The sequence below is a fragment of the Oratosquilla oratoria genome, unplaced genomic scaffold (genome assembly GCF_046742065.1).
Source record: "Oratosquilla oratoria isolate Oo_2021 unplaced genomic scaffold, ASM4674206v1 SCAFFOLD131, whole genome shotgun sequence".
NCBI lineage: Eukaryota > Metazoa > Arthropoda > Malacostraca > Stomatopoda > Squillidae > Oratosquilla > Oratosquilla oratoria.
Genome location: NW_027467487.1, coordinates 210,025 through 227,500, shown reverse-complemented (window position 1 = coordinate 227,500; position 17,476 = coordinate 210,025). Strand labels below are relative to the sequence as shown.

The 17,476-nt window shown below is 41.7% G+C and overlaps 1 non-coding gene across 1 annotated transcript; it reads left to right on the top strand.

Moving 5' to 3' along the window:
• Positions 1–17,031: 17,031 nt before the first annotated feature.
• Positions 17,032–17,108, top strand: LOC143022642 (small nucleolar RNA SNORD24). The gene has a single exon (XR_012966111.1). It is a non-coding gene; the product is annotated as a small nucleolar RNA SNORD24 (small nucleolar RNA).
• Positions 17,109–17,476: the final 368 nt, after the last annotated feature.

Genomic DNA, 17,476 nt, shown 5'->3' with positions numbered 1-17,476 from the left:
GAGATTACGTCTAAAATGAACACGTTTTAATGCAACAAAGGTAGAGTTATTACTGAAAAGAAAACAAAGACTTACCTGGTCAGTGGACGTGGGTGTAATAACAGCCATGGTAGAGAATGGTGACGAAGAAAACAAAACCCCGCCAAAATATGACGTCATGTTTAATACGCCATCTATGTCACTTACAATAAATTGTTATATTCTTGAAATCTTAAAAAAATACAAAAAAAATACAGACGAAATACATACATACATATACCAATGCCTTTTCCCCCTTACAAGGGAGGCAGCCAAAAAGGGAAAGGCATAAAATCATTTCCACCCATTCCATCCCCGAATACACTCCACACCCCTCCACCCTCCCTCTTATCTGAGCACCTCCTGGATGACGGGTCATCCCGGCACCTTGTCCACTGCCCTTGGTCAGAAGCAGTGTCGTAAGACACAGCACATCCACAGCAAGGCCGCTTCATTGAATCGGCGACCCCCCGTCTCCGTCCCCCCATTGCATAAAAGGAGAGGATGGGGAGAAATTTTGCTCACACATACTACCTCACCCCATACACCCCCGCCCATTCCACCTCATGCAATCACAACATCATCCAGAAACAGCCATTCTCCATTCACCCCTGTCTTCTGTCCTCTCTCGTCCTTCCTCAACAGACATTCCCCTCTTCCCCAAAGCCCCCTTCACCCCATCCATCCACCTCATCCTAGGACGTCCCCTCATGTTTACTCCCTCCACATCTGCCTTCCATACCTCTTTTACTAGTCTTTCTTCACTCATTCTTTCCATGTGTCCAAACCATGCTAATATTCTTTCATCAACCCTATATCCCAGCTCCTTTTCCACCCCTGTTCTCCTCCTCACCTCCTCATTTCTCACTCTATCTAGCCTAGTAACCTCCATCATACTTCTCAGACACCTCATCTCAAACACATTCAAACTCCTTCTCTCTTCTTCTCTTATGTTCCATGTTTGTGCCCCATACAGTGGTGTTGGCACAATCACTCCTTCATACAGTCTCCTCTTAGCATCCATTCCCAAATGTCTATTCCTCATTACACTCTTTAATCCACTAAGGCATTTACTCGCTTCTCTCAATCTACATTCTACCTCGACCTTCACTCCACCTTTTCCTGCCACATTTGCACCCACGTATCTAAAACTATCCACTTCCTCCAGTCGCTCTCCCTTAATGCTTACTTCCAGTCTGCTGCCACTTTCACCCCTTGTACATCTCATCACCTTACTTTTACCCACATTTATCTTAACTTTCTTCTATCACATACTCTCCCAAACTCTGCCACCAACTTCCTCAATCCCTCCTCCGATCCTGCCACAAGCGCAGTGTCGTCCGCAAACAACAGCTGGCTCACCTCCCACTTTTCTCCATTTTCTTTAACCATCTCCAATCCCTTGCCCACTACCCTAGCATTTACCTCTCGCACCACCCCATCCATGTATAAGTTGAACAGCCAGGGTGACATAACGCATCCTTGACGAAGTCCCACCTTTACCTCGAACCACTCACTCTCTCCATTTCTAATCCTGACACAAGCTCTACTACTCTCATAAAAACTCTTGACAGCTTCCAGAAGCTTTCCTCCTATCCCGTATATCTGCATAACCTCCCACAGTGCCTTTCTGTCTACCCTATCGTAAGCCTTTTCCAGATCCATAAAAGCCCAAAAAAACATCCTTCCCCTTTCCTATAGCTTTCTCACATATCTGTCTTACCACAAAGATCTGATCTACACAACCTCTACCTGTCCTAAATCCACACTGTTCCTCACCAATTACTCCCTCTATTCCTCTCCTAATCCTCTCAATCAAGATCCTCCCATAAGCCTTCCCAACTACATTTAACAAGCTAATCCCTCTGAAACTACTACACTCACACTTGTCCCCTTTTCCCTTGTAAAGTGGAACTATACAGGCACTCCTCCAGTCCTCCGGCACTCTACCCTTTCTCCAGCAAACATTAAATAACCTCACCAGCCAGTCCACCATCACTGTACCTCCTTTTTTTAGACATTCTGTATGGCATCCATCCAGACCAGGTGCCTTACCTACTTTCATCATCTTAACAACTGCCTTCACTTCATCCTTCCTTATTTTTCCTCCATTTTCCTCACTTATCACTCTCATTTTCATAGCATTTCCCAGTGTAACTATCTTTCCCTCCCTATCCTCCTTCACATTTAGCAACTCCCTAAAATATTCTGCCCATCTTCCCCTTACTGCCTTCTCTTCCATTATCATCTCTCCATCTGCACCTTTTACCTTTTCTTCTCTACTTGATTCGCCTCCTCTTCCTCTCCTAATTTCTTTCCAAAACATCTTTCTATTACTTTCAAAAATTTCTGTCATACTCTTACCCCATTTCACATCTGCTCTCCTCTTTGCAACCTTTATCTTTTGCTTTACTTCTCTTTTCTTTTCTTTGTACCTCTCATATGTCTCCCTCGTCCTATTTTGTAACCAATCTGTGAAAGCTCGCTTCTTCTCTTCTACAACCTTCTTTGTTTCCTCATCCCACCATTCATTACCCTTTCTTCTACTTCCCCCTGTCCTTCTTGTTCCACACACCATCCTTGCACACTTTATGACTCCCTCCTTGAACCATCCCCATTCCTCCTCCACACCCAGCTCTACTCTATCCTTTACTCCCTCCCACTCCTCCTTCAGCTTCTTCTTGTACTCCTTCTCCTTTTCCTTTTCATTCAAAGAGTTCACTCTAAGAACCTCCCTACCTTTTGTCCCTTTCCTCTTTCTCCATCTATCCTCCACTCTCAACTTACCTTCCACCAAAAAATGATCTGATATTCCCCCACCCTCTCCCCTTAGCACATGTACATCCTTAACTCTTCCTATCATAATCCTATTTACCACTACATAATCCATTAGCGCTCTGTCTACCACCCTTCCCTCCACCACCCTCTCCCATGTGTACTTATGCTTGACTTTCTTCCGAAACACTGTATTTGCTATCATCAACTCTCTTTCTAGACACATTTCCACCATCAACTCTCCACTACGATTCTTTTCTGGAACTCCACATTTCCCAACCACTCCATCAATTGGATCATTTCCTACCCTAGCATTAAGGTCTCCCAGTACTATTACATTGACATTTCTTCCTAAATCCTCTATGGACTCATTTAGATCTATCCAAAAGGCCTCCCTTTCTTCTACACTCTTCTCACTGCCAGGCCCATATGCACTTACAAAGACCCACATCTCCTTCCCCGTTTCATTTTCAACCACATTATCCATGAGGAAACCTCCTTCCACTCCACTACCCGTTTACATATCTCTTCACTTAGTAGAATAGCCACACCTTCCCTCCCTCGCCCTCTCTTCACTCCTGATAACCTCCCACTTACACTCACCCTTCCCTTTCAACTTAGTTTCACTCAAAGCCAACACATCCATCTTTCTTCTCACAAACATACTACCTATCTCTTCCCTTTTACTCTCATCTGTACCACATCCACGCACAATAAAAGACCCAAACCTTAGGATGCTGGTTCGAGAACTTCCAGACCCTCTTATGCCTTCTCTTTTTTGTTTAGGAATATCCCCTGTTGGGCTACAAGGAGAAGGATGCCTAGTCCCAATCCCCGTCCCTTTCTTCTCGCCTCTTAAGATCCAAGTGGAAATACTTGGTGGCAGTATTCTTTTCCCCCACCACAGGGAATTCCCCCGTTATAGAAAAATAATACTCAGAGAAATGGTACAGGACAGCAACAAGGGGTTGGGGGACAGCATAACGGAGGGACAGTCGTAGTATAAAAGTGTCATCATTTCTCTATGAACAGAGTTTTCCTCTATCATAGACAAAATGATGTGTGGCTCTGGTCCGTAGGGGCGCCCCATATAGACCCTAAAGTATCAACTGCATGCTACTTTGCCACAATAACAAGCAGCCAATATCGCAGACGGACAAAATATATATATGAATATTAGATTCCGTTCACTTCGAACTGATGCGCATAGTAAAGAACTCAATTATCTAAAGTTTTCATTGTCTATATACATATCAATAGTAATAATGCCTTTAATAGTCTATATTAATATTTATTATAAATTAATTTTCATTAAATTCATTAGAAAACAGAAGAAGAATAAAATTCTACATTTACTCCACATATTCTACGAATTGTCGACACAGCGTCATCAGTAACTTTTGTTTTCCACAATAGCAGACTAATTCTACAATTCGACAGCACAAATGATTACCTGTGGCTATGAACTCTGGACTTGTGCATCATAGATGGGTTAGTTTGATATATGGTTATGAACAAAGTTGACTTTGACAAACTAGTAATTAGTTGTGGAGTAGTTGGGTCAGTTTTTTTTTTTTTTTTATGGACTAGCCCATCAGTTTCATCAGTATTTCCACCACCTGAAAACTATTATAATTATAATCGTAATGACTAATGCCCCTCACCACCACCTTTCATCCTGTTATTCTATGCTCTATTTTGTAAAGGACGTTTTGTTGATTTCTGGAAACCAGGGTGTGGAAATTTGCAGTTCTTAGTTGTTTGGAGATCGTGTAAAACACATGATAAGCCACATATCAAATTCGTTGGTTGGGTGAAACTATGAATTGACCGTTGTAATTAATTTCTTGTTTAAAGCTTGCAATTTATTTAAACTTTTTCATTTGCAGATGGGAATGATTGATGCACTCATTGCTGTTGCTGCAACAATGAGGTATGTAAGGTTATTAGTCACAGTGACAATCTTTTATTAGTGGCAGATGAGTTTTGATCTGCATTATAAAGCTATTGCCTAGGCCCAAGGTCAGTTGTAACATCAGTATTTCTTGCATTTTGTCAGCCATCTCTCCCCTCCTCTTCTAGCTGTGAGTGATGGCATAGAAACCATTTCACACCAATACAATAGGGATAGAAATAAAAAATTTATTCCACAGAAGTCTGGGTCTGGGAATGAGGACAAATACCACCTGAAGTGGGTTTTACAATGATAGATGAGGCAACAGCTATGGTAGTGGCATTGCAAGTTTTCTAATTATTCAGTCTATTGTTAATTTTTTTTCTTACATAATTCTTGTCAAACATGGTGGGAGTGGATTTTGTGCCTTTGTTTTTGGCTACCTCCCTTGTAAGGAGGAAAAAGCTGTTGGTATGTATGTGTTCTCCCTTCATCACCCATTCCCCCACTTAAGGAGATGCATATTAATTTTTACTTCCTTTTTGTGCAGAAACTTTTTGATAGGCTATGTGCTGCTTTTTTTTTTTTTTTTTCTCCCCAGACATTTCTTCTCTCCTTGCTCTTGTGCTTACATTCTCTTCTCTCCAGATTGAGAAAGGCTTTCACATACCATACACATCACATGCACATGGGTCATGGGTCATAACGTAGTGTCTCAAATGGTTCAGCTAGAAAATGCTGGATCCAAATTTTATATGATGAGAATATTGACAAGCATATGTCTGATAACATGATGCTAAATTTTTAACCTGAGTTAAGTGTTAGATTAGATTTTGCTTGCAAATGTGTAGGAAATTTGACATTTGAAATCTTTGCAGGTCTGAATAGAACCTGGGACTCCTACATGTCATCAAGGTAAGCATAACCCATAGTATTTATACTAAATGTAGATGTACTGAATATTGGTCTCTTGGCATGGAAGAGTAGTATACTCTAGACCAGTGTTTCTCAACCTTTTTACCCTTGCGTAACCTTTAAAATAAATTACGTCTCAAGGAACCCTTGGCCCCCCCCCCCAAAAAGTATAGGCTATGTGCTGCTTTTTTTTTTTTTTTTTTATTCTCCCCAGACATTTCTTCTCTCCTTGCTCTTGTGCTTACATTCTCTTCTCTCCAGATTGAGAAAGGCTTTCACATACACAAGCCTGCCATACACATCACATGCACATGGTCATGGGTCATAACGTAGTGTCTCAAATGGTTCAGCTAGAAAATGCTGGATCCAAATTTTATATGATGAGAATATTGACAAGCATATGTCTGATAACATGATGCTAAATTTTTAACCTGAGTTAAGTGTTAGATTAAATTTTGTTTGCAAATGTGTAGGAAATTTGACATTTGAAATCTTTGCAGGTCTGAATAGAACCTGGGACTCCTACATGTCATCAAGGTAAGCATAACCCATAGTATTTATACTAAATGTAGATGTACTGAATATTGGTCTCTTGGCATGGAAGAGTAGTATACTCTAGACCAGTGTTTCTCAACCTTTTTACCCTTGCGTAACCTTTAAAATAAATTACGTCTCAAGGAACCCTTGCCCCCCCCCCCATTAAGTATAGGCTATGTGCTGCTTTTTTTTTTTTTTTTTCTTCTCCCAGACATTTCTTCTCTCCTTGCTCTTGTGCTTACATTCTCTTCTCTCCAGATTGAGAAAGGCTTTCACATACACAAGCCTGCCATACACATCACATGCACATGGTCATGGGTCATAACGTAGTGTCTCAAATGGTTCAGCTAGAAAATGCTGGATCCAAATTTTATATGATGAGAATATTGACAAGCATATGTCTGATAACATGATGCTAAATTTTTAACCTGAGTTAAGTGTTAGATTAGATTTTGCTTGCAAATGTGTAGGAAATTTGACATTTGAAATCTTTGCAGGTCTGAATAGAACCTGGGACTCCTACATGTCATCAAGGTAAGCATAACCCATAGTATTTATACTAAATGTAGATGTACTGAATATTGGTCTCTTGGCATGGAAGAGTAGTATACTCTAGACCAGTGTTTCTCAACCTTTTTACCCTTGCGTAACCTTTGAAATAAATTACGTCTCAAGGAACCCTTGCCCCCCCCCCCAAAAAGTATATCTTTCTAATTTTATTGTCATTGTGATAATAGGTTAGATAGGGTGATGTCTGTATTACATTATTGGAATAACCAAGAATATGTCGTGCATGTTTAATTATATTACGTATATGCATACATATACCAAGGCTTTTTCCCCCTTCCTAGGGAGGTAGCCAAAAAGGAAAAGGCATAAAATCATTCCCACCCATTCCATCCCTGAATACACTCCACACCCCTCCACCCTCCCTTTTATCTTAACACCTCCTGGATGATGGGTCATCCCTGCACCTTGTCCACTGCCCTGGGTCAGAAGCAGTATCGCAAGACACAGCACATCCACAGCAAGCCCGCTTCATTAAATCAGCAACCCCCCCTCTCCGTCCCCCATGCATAAAAGGAGAAGACAGGGAGAAATCCCTTCGGGCTGCGTCAAATTTTGCTCACACATACTACCTCACCCCCCATTCCCCCACCCAATCCACCTCATGCATCACAACATCATCCATATACAACCATTCTCCATTCACCCGTCTTCTGTCCTCTCCCGTCCTTCCTCAACAGACATTCCCCTCTTCCCCAAAGCCCCCTTTGCATTACGTATATGAAATTAAATAAAAAAAATCAAAAGTGCATTAGCTTATCTCGCTTGTTCTTGCGGAACCCTTAGGGTTGTGGGGAACCCTGGTTGAGAAACACTGCTCTAGACAACCAAAATCGAATGTGCCATGATCAGAGATTGAGACGTTGATGGATGAAATGATGGTCTTGCTGCATTGCTTGTGATCTGGGGACAAGAATGGCCCTCCATCCACAAGATGTAATAAGTCATTCTTTTACCCTGTATGTTGATAACCCCAGAAAATGTGATCAAGCTTGTTCACGGAATATGGGGGTCCCTCAGATACAACTGCAAATATAAAGAGGATTCTTGCATCCTTGTATACTTGCACCTTGTTATGCTAACGTCAGCATCATCATGTACTAGTTGATGTAAGATAAGGTTGTAAGAATGGTTGTAGTTGGGAGATGCTAGGAGTGTCGAGTTCCACAGGGAACTGGCCAGCAAGAATAAAGTGGGTGAGGAGGGTTTTGCTGTGGAGTTGCCCTTTTGATGCATTGTCTTAAACCCAAGTAGTGATGGGAGCAGGATAACTTTATCTGTAAGCATTGGTAAATGGTGCTTAACCCATCGCCCCTAATTCTAAAGAGGGAAAGTACCTTTGGTGCAAGTTATGCATATGTGAAGGTTGTGGAATATTGAGCCAATTTGATCTTAAATAAGGAGAGTATTGACGAGCATATGTCTGACCATATGATGCCAAGCATATAGTCCAAGTTTAGCATTTAGTAAGGTTGTGGAAGTGGATGTGTAAAAGTTTTAACAGAATGAAATCTGCAGGTTTGGAGTGATGAGAATGGGAAGCAATCTGCAGTTTACACAATACAAGTATACTAGAATCCACTAACTTTACTTGAAATAGTCTTGAGGCATGGAATAGAAATCTTGCTGCCAATATTTTTTCCCCCCACACAAGGGAGGTAGCCAAATCAAAGGCGCATACCTGCTTTCATCCACCACCCTTTCCCCTCCTCACATAATAGCTCATGAGTAAATAAAGAGTTTCATAAATCTTCCAGATCTCCCAAAACTGTTCAGTTCATTATCCCACAATTTGTTGGTTGTGCAGTCCCAAAGCAGCTGGCAGTGGATCCTTGGTACCTCCATTGATTACTATAGAGAAGCGTGTTACATTAATCGCTAATTGGAGGAGGCCTCTTGATACCTGTCAGCTCTTGCATTCAAAGGTAGAAGAAATGCAGAGCAAATTGATGAGATCTTGGGACAAGTCTGAAGAAGTTGAAGATAGCAGGGAAGTGACTTTTAGGTCCTTGTAGGCCATTGTTGACCCACACCTATTGATACCACTGAACAAATCCTAAATTGTAATAGTTACATGATGTGTGTAGGTTGCAATACTAGGCCATTTGCTTTTTATACCAAAGTTGCACTCAAATTTCACTAGCATATTTTTTCCTTTCAGAATGTGGTGAATCTTCAGTTTGCAATAAGGTTTGTACTTGTGCTGTGGTTTAATTTTATTGCATCTCTAATAATGATGATAATTGAAATCCTTGATTTCACTGAGAGTAAGTCAAAAGGATTCTGACAAGATTACATAATGTATTATGTGAGGTATTAGTACTGTGGCCTCAATTTGTCATTGGTTTGTTTCAGGTTGCTTGGAGAAAAAAAGAGTGCTGGTGAGCAACTAAGGGAAAAATACCAGACAAACCACAAGAGAAATATGGGAAGTTGTGAAGGATAAGAGAAGCTAGACGAAGAATGGGTACGTTTCAAGATAGTACAGTACACTAAAATGGGTTGAAAGTGGGACGGAGCAGTTGGTGGGATTAAGTTTGATGGCAGAGTAGAACTAAGATAACATACAAGATGTACAGATGAGGGAAGTGAAACTAGAGGACAGGGAGGCTGAGAATGAAGTAGGGTGGGCAATTGGTGAGGAATTTGAATTGTTTTTGGAAAGGAGGGAAGAATGAACAAGGGTAAGTTGGGTTGAGAGAGGGTAAAGGATGCTGTTGGACAGGTATGACGGTGAAGAGAGATGGATAGAGTATTGTGGGGTTCTTAGATTTAGAAGGGGATAAGGTGGTTTAGTGGCAGTAGTTGGTAGGAAAGGAGGGTAGCACTGTAGAAGGTGGGAGAGGAGAAAAAGCATTGATAGCTGCGAAGTTGTCAGTTAGGTGTCAGAGGAAGGGTGTAGTTGTGTAATGGGTGGTGAGGACTTGTACTTAGGGTAGAGAAGTGTGGAGTAATGGATGTAGTTCCCCTGCACAAAGAAAATGGGAAATGTGTTGACTTGTTGGTGGTAAGGCGTGCAATTGAATGTTTACTAGGGAGAATAGTTAGCAATTGGGGGGGGGAATAGGAAAGGGTGTGTGTAAAAGTTAATGCAAGTTTTTGTAATAATGATTTTTACCACAGACCTGTTCTGAAAAAAGTGTGGAATAATATTGGTATCTGACATTTTGATCATTGAAGATTGGTAATTTATAGAAAGTTTTATTTTTTATTTTTTAACATTACCATTTTCTTAATTTCAGAGATAGAACAGTCTCTGCATTTATATTTTTGGCTTGGAGATCAAAGTGAAGTGGATTTGTTTCCATTTTGCTCATCTTGGACAACCATGGCCAAAAGGTAAGTTTGTGTGAAAGTGGAATGCTGTAAGAGAGTTGGTCTGTGGTAGTTTTGAAGCAAACTTGAGAACTGCATGGAGAAATGTCGGTGGAAGCAATGAAAGGAATGGACAATGTATTGGTATTGATTTTGTACAGAATTGAGGATTAATAACTAGTGAATGCAAGGATTAGTAATGGACAGATTGAATGGTCTCGGATGGATGTGGGGATGCACCAGGGTCGTGATTTTGCCTTCCATGTTGCACTTGATGTGGCTTAATGTCTTGATGGATTGCTTAGAATTTAGGTGAAGACTGGATTGATATATTGATAAGATGCTTGAAAGCTATTTGTATTGCATTGTAGGTTCTGCAGAAAATTTATCCTTTGAGTGGAGGTGTGGATTATGTGATGCATTGGAGTGGTTAAATGTGAATGGTGTTTTGATGCAGCCCATAGGGCATGAGGGGACAGAGGTGGTGGGGGTGTTGCAGAGTAAATGAAACAGCCTTGCTGTTGATGTGCTGTCTTGCAGCATTGTTTATGACCCAGGGCAATAGGCAAGATGCAGCGATAACCTGCTATCCAGGAGGACCAAAGAAAAGGAGGGAGGGAGGGGTGGTGAATGGGAGTGCAGTGGGTGGGGATAAAATGGGTGGGAGTGGAATTCTACTTATTGACCTTGTACATTCTCCCATGTACCTTACAAGGGAGGTAGCCATAGTCAAAGGCATAAATCCACTTGCACCCATTTCATCCCTATATCATTCTCATTCACCACCCCTCCCCTCTTTTTGTGGCTCCTTCTGGGTCATCCCTATATATCTTCCACTGCCCTGGGTCAGAAGCAATGCAGCAAGACACATCACATACACAGCAAGGCAGTTTCATTTAATTGGCGACCCCTCCCCCTTGTGTTCCCTCTTATGATTAAAAATTGTTATAGTACATCACATCATTTACTGATTGCAGGTATGTTGGAAGACTGGTCTGTGGAATTTGTTATACTGCAGTATTGTGTGCAGGCTCAATTACAGGATGATTGCTCAGGTGAGGCATTATATATGGGATGTTGTTTTCATGAGCTTCATGATGAAAATATCTTGTATCACATTCGCGGTTTCCACTGGAGGTTTATCCCATGAAGGTCAATGTGTTGTCTGATCATACTGTCAGGTAAAACATTGTCATTGTTGGCAATTGTTGTTACATTACTTCTTGATTGCAGGGATTGCTGCGGTTGTGTGCTGGCTCAATTACAGGATTGAAAGATTGCTGAGGTGAGGCATTATATATGGGATGGTATTTTCATGAACTTCATGATGAAAACTTTTATCACATTCGCGGTTTCCACCGGAGGTTGATACCATGAAGGTCAATGTGTTGTTGTTGTCGTTCCCTAGACTGTCTGTCCGAGCAGTCCTTCCCTAGACTGTCTGTCCGAGCAGTCTCGTCTCCCCAAGGAATGCCATAGCCGAAACTGGGTTTTCCCACAAATCCTTTATAGAGCGTATGTTGTGTTGTTTGCGTGCATGATTGTGTATAATGCAGTCTTCCATTATGTGTTGTATGGTATGGGGTGAAGTGTTACATCCTGGGCAGCTGTTCACAATGCGGTCATCCAGCCTCTTCTGGTAGCTTAGAAGTGCTGGGTCAATGTGTTGTCTGATTATGCTGTAATTTAAAACATTGTCATTGTTGGCAATTTTTGTTACATTACTTCTTGATTGCAGGGATTCCTGTTGAAAGTGATCACTTGAAATTACTTGTGTTGTTTACCAAGTGCAGTGGACATTGAGATGAAATTTCTCTACAGTTCATGCTGGCATGTAGCCACACTGATGAAAGTTTTTTACCATATTTGCAAAAAATGATTCTCAAATGATGATTGTTATCCCTGTCTCAACAACTCTTGTGGACACAATTCCTCGTTACTGAAAACTACATTTGGTAATTTTTCAGTAATACATTGGTTGGCATAAAAGTAAAGTTATTTAATTGTTGACAGGTCCGGCCATGTATGAATGAAGCTGCTCAGCAGATGCCGGATTTGCCTCTTGGGGATGCAAATGCTGGTTAGTTGTTTGCCATTTTAGTTTTAGTCTTTGGTGTTTAAAATCGAGGCAGAATAACTTTGGGATAATAACCAAGAGTAAATGATGAATTAGATGACAAGACCTAAGACAGGCTTACCTGCATGTCGTTTGGTGTGGACGGAGGCATTTGACTGAATGTTGTAATAATTTTTCGGTAATGAATTTGTTTGCATGGAGTTTATTAAATTGTTGACAGGTCTATGCACGAATGAAGATGCCAAAGATACTGGATTCGGGATGCAAATACCGGTAAGATTTGTTATTGTTGCAGGGATGAATTTTTGAGAAGATACCAAGGCATTTCCCCCATAAAAGGAGAAGTAGGCATAATCCCTCTCCTACCCATTTCATCCACACCCACTCAACTCCCATTCACCACCCCTCCTTCCCTCCCTCCCTTCCTACTTTGTAAAGATGAAGGCAAAATAACTTATTTTGGGATAATGACCTACAGAGAGTAAATGATGAGTTAGATGACGAGACCTAGGACAGGCTTACCCGCCTGCCATTTGGTGTGGACCGAGGCATTTGACTGAACGTCATCATCAAGAACAGACAGGAGAAGTGTGGTGATGGTGCCTAACAAATTTGATCTTACCAATTTTCAGGTGGAAGTGTGCTGGTAGTTGTCTGGTCAAGTCCTCACAATTGAGGTAGGTACATACATATACCAAGGCTTTTTCCCCCTTACAAGGGAGGTAGCCAAAAAGGGAAAGGCATAAAATCATTTCCACCCATTCCATCCCTGAATACACTCCACACCCCTCCACCCTCCCTCTCATCTGAGCACCTCCTGGATGACGGGTCATCCCTGCACCTTGTCCACTGCCCTGGGTCAGAAGCAGTGTCACAAGACACAGCACATCCACAGCAAGGCCACTTCATTAAATCGGCGACACCCCCTTCTCCGTCCCCCCATTGCATAAAAGTAGAAGGCCGGGGAGAAAACCCTTCGGGCTGCGTAAAATTTTGCTCACACACACTACCTCACCCCCCCCCCTGCCCATTCCACCTCATGCATCACAACATCATCCATATACAACCATTCTCCATTCACCCCTGTCTTCTGTCCTCTCCTGTCCTTCCTCAACAGACATTCCCCTCTTCCCCAAAGCCCCCTTCACCCCATCCATCCACCTCATCCTAGGACGTCCCCTCATGTTCACTCCCTCCACATCTGCCTTCCATACCTCTTTTACTAGTCTTTCTTCACTCATTCTTTCCATGTGTACAAACTATCCTAATATTCTTTCATCAACCCTATCTCCCAGCTCCTTTTCCACCCCTGTTCTCCTCCTCACCTTCTCATTTCTCACTCTATCAAGCCTAGTAACCTCCATCATACTTCTCAGACACCTCATCTCAAACACATTCAAACTCCTTCTCTCTTCTTCTCTTATGTTCCATGTTTGTGCCCCATACAGTGCTGTTGGCACAATCACTCTTCATACAGTCTCCTCATAGCATCCATTCCCAAATGTCTATTCCTCATTACACTGTTTAATCCACCAAGGCATTTACTTGCTTCTCTCAATCTACATTCTACCTCGACCTTCACTCCACCTTTTCCTGCCACATTTGCACCCACGTATCTAAAACTATCCACTTCCTCCAGTCGCTCTCCCTTAATGCTTACTTCCAGTCTGCTGCCACTTTCACCCCTTGTACATCTCATCACCTTACTTTTACCCACATTTATCTTAACTTTCTTCTATCACATACTCTCCCAAACTCTGCCACCAACTTCCTCAATCCCTCCTCCGATCCTGCCACAAGTGCAGTGTCGTCCGCAAACAACAGCTGGCTCACCTCCCACTTTTCTCCATTTTCTTTAACCATCTTCAATCCCTTGCCCACTACCCTTGCATTTACCTCTCGCACCACCCCATCCATGTATAAGTTGAACAGCCAGGGTGACATAACGCATCCTTGACGAATTCCCACCTTTACCTTGCACCACTCACTCTCTCCATTTCCAATCCTGACGCAAGCTCTACTACTCTCATAAAAACTCTTGACAGCTCCCAGAAGCTTTCCTCCTATCCCGTATATCTGCATACCTCCCACAGTGCCTTTCTGTCTACCCCATGATAAGCCTTTTCTAGATCCATAAAAGCCCAAAAAACATCCTTCCCCTTTCCTAAAGCTTTCTCACATATCTGTCTTACCACAAAGATCTGATCTACACAACCTCTACCTGTCCTAAATCCACACTGTTCCTCACCAATTACGCCTTCTGTTCTTCTCCTAATCCTCTCAATCAAGATCCTCCCATAAGCCTTCCCAACTACACTTAACAAGCTAATCCCTCTGAAACTACTACACTCACACTTTTCCCCTTTTCCCTTGTAAAGAGGAACTATACAGGCACTCCTCCAGTCCTCTTGCACTCTACCCTCTCTCCAGCAAACATTAAATAACCTCACCAACCAGTCCACCATCACTGTACCTCCCTTTTTCAGACATTCTGCATGGCATCCATCCAGACCAGGTGCCTTACCTACTTTCATCATCTTAACAACTGCTTTCACCTCATCCTTCCTTATTTCTCCTCCATTCTCCTCACTCATCACTCTCATTTTCTTTGCACTTCCCACTGCAGCTATCTTTCCTGCCCCATCCTCCTTCACATTTAGCAACTCCTTAAAATATTCTGCCCATCTTCCCCTTACTGCCTTCTCTTCCATTATCATCTCTCCATCTGCACCTTATACCTTTTCTTCTCTACTTGATTCGCCTCCTCTTCCTCTCCTAATTTCTCTCCAAAACATCTTTTTATTACTTTCAAAAATTTCTGTCATACTCTTACCCCATTTCACATCTGCTCTCCTCTTTGCAACCTTTACCTTTTGTTTTACTTCTCTTTTCTTTTCTTTGTACCTCTCATATGACTCCCTCATCCTATTTTGTAACCAATCTGTGAAAGCTCGCTTCTTCTCTTCTACAACCTTCTTTGTTTCCTCATCCCACCATTCACTACCCTTTCTTCTATTTCCCCCTGTCCTTCTTGTTCCACACACCATCCTTGCACTCTTTATGACTCCCTCCTTGAACCATCCCCATTCCTCCTCCACACCCAGCTCTACTCTATCCTTTACTCCCTCCCACTCCTCCTTCAGCTTCTTCTTGTACTCCTTCTCCTTTTCCTTTTCATTCAAAGAGTTCACTCTAAGAACCTCCTTACCTTTTGTCCCTTTCCTCTTTCTCCATCTATCCTCCACTCTCAACTTACCTTCCACCAAAAAATGATCTGATATTCCCCCACCCTCTCCCCTTAGCACATGTACATCCTTAACTCTTCCTATCATAATCCTATTTACCACTACATAATCCATTAGCGCTCTGTCTACCACCCTTCCCTCCACCACCCTCTCCCATGTGTACTTATGCTTGACTTTCTTCCGAAACACTGTATTTGCTATCATCAACTCTCTTTCTAGACACATTTCCACCATCAACTCTCCTCTACGATTCTTTTCTGGAACTCCACATTTCCCAACCACTCCATCAATTGGACCATTTCCTACCCTAGCATTAAGGTCTCCCAGTACTATTACATTGACATTTCTTCCTAAATCCTCTATGGACTCATTTAGATCTATCCAAAAGGCCTCCCTTTCTTCTACACTCTTCTCACTGCCAGGCCCATATGCACTTACAAAGACCCACATCTCCTTCCCCAGTTTCACCTTCATCCACATTATCCATGAGGAAACCTCCTTCCACTCCACTACCCGTTTACCTATCTCTTCACTTACTAGAATAGCCACCCCTTCCCTCCCTCGCCCTCTCTTCACTCCTGATAACCTCCCACTTACACTCCCAAACTTACAACTTAGTTTCACTCAAAGTCAACACATCCATCTTTCTTCTCACAAACATACTACCTATCTCTTCCCTTTTACTCTCATCTGTACCATATCCACGCACATTAAAAGACCCAAACCTTAGGGTGCCGGTTGGAAAACTCCCAGACCCTCTTATGCCTTTGCTTTTTCTTTTAGGAATGTCTCCTGTGGGGCTACAAGGAGAAGGATGCCTAGTCCCAATCCCCGTCCCTTTCTTCTCACCTCTTACGATCCAAGTGGGAATACTTGGTGGCAGTATTCTTTTCCCCCACCATAGGGAACTCCCCCCCATCACCGAAAAAGAATACTCAGAGAAATGGTGCAGGACAGCAACAAGGGGTTGGGGGACAGCATAACGGAGGGACAGTTGTAGTATAAAAGTGTCATCATTTCTCTATGAACAGAGTTTTCCTCTATCATAGACAAAATGATGTGTGGCTCTGGTCCGTAGGGGTGCCCTATATAGATCCTAAAGTATCAACTGCATGCTACTTTGCCACAATAACAAGCAGCCAATACCCCAGACAATTAAGGTAGGTATTAATTGAAAAAAAGTGTCAAGTATTGATGATCATGATGAGAATCTAGACACCTCTTAAATGAGAGAATAATGATTAACCATTTATAATCTGACAGCTTTCATAAAGGTTCATATACTTCCCTTCCTTTTGGAATTGACTTACTTTTTTGTTTCTCTCAGCTGTTGAACCAATGTGTGGAGATCTTTTTTTGGACAAATGTGATTGTGACCAGACTTCAACCAATCAATGGATGGTTGGTATTTGAACTGCAGTAAAGATGTGCTATCACCAATGTTTTATTTTGAGAAAGTCAATAACAATGAACAAGTTAAATGTGAATGCATAGCAGGACTGGCTTTCAATATTGGTGTAATTTTGCTAAAACCTTGCAGATAGTGGCTGTAGATGATGCAAAAGAAAATTTATTGTATGGGGGCAACACTAAATGTGTGGATATTAATTTTGGATGAAGATGGATTAGCACACCAGCATCAAACCCGTTATGGTAGGGCACAAGGTTATTGGAATCTAAAATGATTTTTCAAAAATGATGACAACGTATTTGCTACTCTTGACAGTTATATGACAATGTATTACCACCAAGATCTCTGAATGGAAGTAATGAGCATACATACAATTTGATAGCCAAAGATGGGGCTGAATGTTTCATCTTTATTTTTCTAGGACTGAACATAGTGAGAGGCAAAGGATACAAGTTGGAACACCCATCAAGTTGCCTTAAATGTAGCCTGCTGTATCTGATAACATTCGACAGTTGAAAATGTTATATGTGTGTAAATATATATATATATTTGTAATGATGATTTTTCCACAGACCTATTCTGAAAGAAATGTAGAAATATATAGGTATCTGCTAAATTGGTTGTAGAAAACTAGTACTTGTTAGTGATTTTTTTTTACTGAAAGTTTTCTTAATTGCAGTAATCGAACATCAGCATTGTTGGTTTGAAGTTCAGATTGAGTG